At 41.7% G+C, this 6,084-nt stretch overlaps 1 long non-coding RNA gene across 4 annotated transcripts in view; it reads right to left on the bottom strand.

Moving 5' to 3' along the window:
• LOC138956272 (uncharacterized) overlaps window positions 1-4,116 on the bottom strand; it is a 5,411-nt gene extending 1,295 nt beyond the window's left edge. The window contains exons 1-3 of one of the 4 annotated variants that reach the window (XR_011452576.1): window positions 4,087-4,116; window positions 1,730-1,846; window positions 609-639 (exon numbers count right to left, since the gene is read on the bottom strand). This is a non-coding gene — a long non-coding RNA (uncharacterized lncRNA). The other 3 variants (XR_011452579.1, XR_011452577.1, XR_011452578.1) reach the window with 3 other exon arrangements.
• Between the last annotated feature and the right edge of the window lie 1,968 nt (window positions 4,117-6,084).

Here is a 6,084-nt window from a genome sequence, read left to right as displayed (position 1 = left end):
GCACTTGGACTACAACGGCACTGCGCGCAGTGTCTTTGTAGTGCGCTTGCACTACAACCGCACTGGCTGCAGTATCCGCTCCGGCATGGACGAATTTGACACTAAAAAAGGCATAAAATTTGACCTATTTCGTAGCCTATAGGGCACGGAATTTTGACGGAAAGAGTGTCATCATCTTGAATATGGCATTCTTTCCGTAAAAAAAAAAAAAAAATATTTTTTGCTAAAACTTGTTTTCTGAGTCGTTTGGAACCTGGTTGTTACGAATCAAGAATAAAACAACTGGGTTCCAAAATGTGGAACCCACTTGTTTTTTTAGCCCCAGTTGGTACTGTGTGAACATATACATAAACCCGGTTGGTGGGTTTTGCATGCTCACACACACACACACACACACACACACACTGACACACATATATATACACACACATACACACACATATACACACAAACATACACACACACACACATAAACACACACACACACACACACACACACACACACACACACACATGCACACACAAACACACACACACACATAAACACACACACAGCCACACTCATAAACACACACACACACGCACACACACAATTCTAGTATACTCACATTCAAAAGGTGATCTTTCAAAGCGTTCCTCCTGAAATTTTAAATAAAATATGCCACATGATTTTGTAAATCCAAAATAGAAAAACCAAACCGATGGGCTTAAATTGCCCAGTGGGTTGAGCTCTAGATTCGTGAAACTTATGCTACTCTTACACTGTGCCGAATTCCCCTGACCAATAGAATGTTCCAATAATTCGCAATGATCGGGACATGGTCGCAAGACATTCGTAAATGTTCTTAACCATTCGCCACCATTCATCTCTTGTTTCGAACATTACATGTTCTTAATATTCACAAGGAAGTCATATTCTTAACTTTTTTGCAACGTACTCGTAAGTATTCGCAAGACATTCGTAATAATCTCTTTGTATTCGTAACGCTCGCAAGGCATTCGCAACCATTCGTAAGACATTCGCAAGGATTCGTAAAGCTTCGAATGGTCATTATTTTTCCTGTCCATTCGTCTCTTTTTGTGTGTGCCAAATACAACATGTTCATGTACACATTTCTTGCGAATGTCTTACGAATGGTTGCGAGTGCTTGCGAATGTCTACCGATCATTGCGAATGCCTTGCGAGCGCTACAAATACCTTTACGATGATTACGAATGGCTTGCGAATACTTACGAGTACGTTGCGAAAGAGTGCTTTGCGAATATTAGAAGCATGTTGCCAATATTCGCAACAAGAGACGAATGGTGGCGAATGGCTAAGAACATTTACGAATGTCTTGCGACCATGTCCCGATCATTACGAATTATTGGCGAATTCTATTCCCAAGAGCAATTCGGCACAGTTTAAGAGCATTATTACGAACAATGCGAATTTTTTTACTTTTTTTTTACAAGCACTCGCAACACTCGCAACACTCGCAACGTACGTAATACATCCGCAAGACATTCGTATATGGACAATTGCCCCCCGACAACTACGTGTATGTGTGTATGTGTGTGTGTGTGTGTGTGTGTGTGTGTGTGTGTGTGTGTGTGTGTGTGTGTGTGTGTGTGTGTGTGTGTGTGTGTGTGTGTGTGTGTGTGTGTGTGTGTGTGTGTGTGTGTGTGTGTGTGTGTGTGTGTGTGTGTGTGTGTGTGTGTGTGTCTGTCGGGCAGTGTGTTTGCTTACCTCCAGGTCAATGAGAGTGTCATCATGTTCAGACGACAAGCTGACAGCCACGAGGAGAAGCAGGCAGAAGACAACCCCTGTTACCTTCACGTTCATCTTGATCGCTTTGTACTGCTACTGGAAAATACAGGTAGGGTAAGGTCACATAAGTTGAGGCAGAGTGAGGTAAGGTAAGGTTATGTCACACACACACACACACACACACACACACACACACACACACACACACACACACACACACACACGCACGCACGCACGCACACACACACACACACACACGCACACACACACACACACACACACACACACATTGATTGACAAAACAAACAACAAACAGACAGATAAACACACACACAAACAGACAGACAGACACACGCACACACACGCACACACAAACAACCAGACAGACATACAGGAACATGTAGGACAGAAGAAGCACGTACTGACAATAAAAGAGAAATCCTTAGATACACAAAATAAAGCAAACATTTGAGGTAAACATTTCATTCCAGGTATAAAACAACCAGACACAACTTGAAATAACGCAAAGAGCCAGCTTCATAGATATACACCAATGGTGCAAGAAACATGTTTAGCAACCAAATTGTATTAATAATAATAAGATAAGAAGAACATTTATATAGCGCTAAATCAAAAACTTTCGTTAAAAAGGCTTGCTCTAAGCGCTTGACATCTAAACTAAAACGTCATTCACACTCTTTACAATGATGTACAAGAACTTCATGTCACACTCTTTCATTCAGTATAGCACCATTCACACAGTTGTTATTCTGTACAAGACAATAAGTTAGTCTAACATTTAGAATGTTCATAAGATGAAAACAAGAAAAAACCAGACTGATTAAAACAACTGCTTAGTGCTAACAAAGCATGAATCTTAATGATAACGTAATACATGTTTCACTGTTAAGACCATAAAAAAAACCTATGTGCTAAAATAACTTCAAACTTTTAAGAACTTCTTATAAGATACACAGCACATCTAGATAAACATCAGAATGATAAAACAAAAGGCAACTCGTTAAAACTATTAAATGCATCAATGTCTAAAACACGAAAGACTCAAATATAAGATACACAATTCTCTAGAATTGTTTATTAAAAAAACTGAAACCGACCTGCTCAAAGTAAACCATACCCACCCCCTCCCTACCCACCCCCAACCCTCCTCCTACACTAAATACTAATTATTTCTACTCTTAACTTCCCAACTACACGTTATCCATAAACTATGCACAGGAACATGTGTGTCAGCATTATGTGGCACCGACATGACTTGTGCATATCTAGCTTACAGCTAAGGGTTAAAGTTAAAGGACTACTGCAGTGAAAAATTATATTTATAATAATTTAAAACAAAGACAAAATAACAAGCTGAATAGAGATGGAACCGTTACAGAACAGGATGGCAAAATGTTGCGACTTTAGGAGTTGTGTTTCTGGAAGAGGTGAGTTTTGAGTGCTCGCTTGAATGACTGTACTGACTGAGAGTGGCGAATGTGAGAGGGGAGAGAGTTCCATTGAGTAGATGCGCAAAATGCAAAAGTGCGTTGTCCATATGCTTTTGATTTTGTGTGTGGGATGACTAGGGTGCGGCTATCAGAAGAGGAGCGGAGTTGTCTAGCAGGAGTGTATACAGTGAGAAGTTCAGAGAAATAAGCAGGAGACGAGGCAGAGAAGAAGTGAAAGCAGAGAGTGGACAGTTTGTATTCAATGCGGGCTTGGATGGGTAACCAGTGGAGTGTGCGGCGAAGTGGTGTGACATGATCTTTTTTTCGTGCTTTGAGGATCAGGCGTGCTGCAGAATTTTGAACTTTCTGTAGTTTGTGCAGGAGGTAGAGTGGACAGCCAGAGAGAAGAGAGTTACAGTAGTCAAGTTTAGAAAGAACAAGAGAGCAGACTAGAGTGTGTGTAGTTTGAACGGACAGAGTATGGCGGATGGTTGCGATCTTGCGGAGTTCAAAGTATGCGGACCTACAGATGTTGGAGATGTGCTTGTTGAGTGTCATGTCTGAGGAGATGGTGAAGCCGAGGTTTCTAGCTGAAGAAGAGAAAGAGATGTCGGTATTGCCTACTTGGACAGACGAAGGTTGAGAATTTGGGAACTTAGTGGACTTTATTTACACTTGAAACATGTACAATGTATACCCAATACAAACCCTGCCACGCACAAGGTACAACTATACACGTATGATTGCAGTCGGGGGACCTTATACACCAACGATGAAAAGAAAAGACAAAAACACTGTATTTAAATGAAATTATAGTTACACTCCAATGGTGTACACATACTAATCCGACTTACAATGCCTATAAGCCTTTCACTGAACACTTACCTTTTTCAGATTCACAAAAATATGTTGATACCAGATTGCTGTATCCCAGTCCTTTTATATCTTCTTCTTGACGTTTGATTAATATATCTGGCACCGTGAAAACACACTGTATACCAGTTTATCTCATTTATCTCGACAGGCTGAATCATATCAGATTGAGGCGTGAGCCCATGTTTCCACCTTTGTCGACATTGAGACTGATAAATGTGGATATCACAGACACATCTAAATGATAATGAATAACGTTATAATTTATTATACATGTACAGGTGTGCTGATAGATCTGCATAGTTAAACAATGTTGTGAAAGTTATATTTCTACCTGTTCCTCTTTTTTGCATCCCACAAAGTACAAGAACAAACACACAGACACAAAATATAAGGTAGACATATTGTTAGGAAAAAGGTGTGTATGTGTGTGTGCGTGAAATGTGGGTGTGTGCGTGTGTGACAGTGTGTGTGTGTGTGTGTGTGTGTGTGTGTGTGTGTGTGTGTGTATGTGCGTGCGCGCGTTCGTGCGTGCGTGCGTGCGTGCGTCCGTGCGTGTGTGTGTGCGTGCGTGCGCGCGCATATATATGTGTGTGTGTGTGTGCGTGCGTGTGTGTGTGTGTGCGCGTGCATGCGTGCGTGCGTGCGTGCGTGTGTGTATGTGTGTGTGTATGTGTATGTGCGTGTGCGCGTTCGTGCGTGCTTGCGTGCGTGCGTGTGTGGGTGCGTGCGTGCGTGCGTGCGCGCGCGTGTGTGTGTGTGTGTGTGTGTGTGTGTGTGTGTGTGTGTGTGTGCGTGTGTGTGTGTGCGCCTGCACTCAAAACACACCTATTCCCTCACTAGTCCTGTTAATGCGTGCGTGCGTGCGAGTGTGTGTGTGTGTGTGTGTGTGTGTGTGTGTGTGTGTGTGTGTGCGTGCGTGCGAAAGTGCGTGCTAAAGTGAGTGAGCGTGTGTGTGTGTGTGTGTGGTGTGTGTGTGTGTGTGTGTGTGTGTGTGTGTGTGTGTGTGTGTGTGTGTGTGTGTGTGTGTGTACCAATCAAAACAAGTAAAAGAAAACAAACAATGGTTTGCACGGTCAACACGTGCGGCACTTAAACGTCAGAAAAGAGCACCAAACAAATCGGGGCGGAGTGTTTTTATATTTAGTCAAGTTTTGTTTTATAACACTGATCTTATCGCCTGTTTGGAAAGCTCCGGTTCAGGAACCTTGAACTTCGTTGACTGGCTGTGTTTAAAGACAAAGGGGTGTGCATGTGTGTGTGTGTGTGTGTCTAACTCACACAATAAAATTGAACGCACTGCATCTGTCTGTCTGTCTGTCTGTCTGTCTGTGGTTGGGGGGGGGTGTTTGCTTGTACTGTGTTTGTCTGTCTGCATGTCTGTCTGTGTGTCTGTCTGTTTGTGCGTGTGCGGAAAGGAAATTGATGACACTTTTACTTAAAAAACGTACAGAAATAATTATTGTTAAGCCAGTGTATTTTCTGTATTCTTTTTAACTGTCTAAGCTTGTTTTTAATTAAAACATAACCTATGTATATGTTTTTGGAATCAGTAAATCATTTTGGATTAATTTCTCAAAGATTTCTAATGACCAAACTCAGTAATTAGATATTAAGCTACCAAGCTGTAATGAAATACCATAGTCCGGGCTGCGTCGAAGATTGTTTGATTAATATTTCAATCAATTTGATCGAAGAATTAGTAACAGTGCCGCCTCAACTTCCACAAAACGCCGGATATGACGTCATGAAAGACAATAATCCAGAAAAGGAAGTCCTGGGGATATCATTTGCAGAAACTCCCATGTAAAGTCTTATGAAGATAGGTGTAAGAGTTTTCTTTGAATCGCTCTACACACACACACACACACACACACACACACACACACACACACACACACACACACACACACACACACACACACATGCGTTACCCGATGTTAAATTCATGTGCCTGTGATGCTTGCAACAGAATAATGTTGATAGATAAAAGTGCAAAAGTACAGACAA

This window comes from Littorina saxatilis, unplaced genomic scaffold, assembly GCF_037325665.1.
Source record: "Littorina saxatilis isolate snail1 unplaced genomic scaffold, US_GU_Lsax_2.0 scaffold_316, whole genome shotgun sequence".
NCBI classification, from domain to species: domain Eukaryota; kingdom Metazoa; phylum Mollusca; class Gastropoda; order Littorinimorpha; family Littorinidae; genus Littorina; species Littorina saxatilis.
The sequence above is the reverse complement of the archived record's forward strand: the minus strand, read 5'-3'. Positions and strand labels throughout refer to the sequence as shown.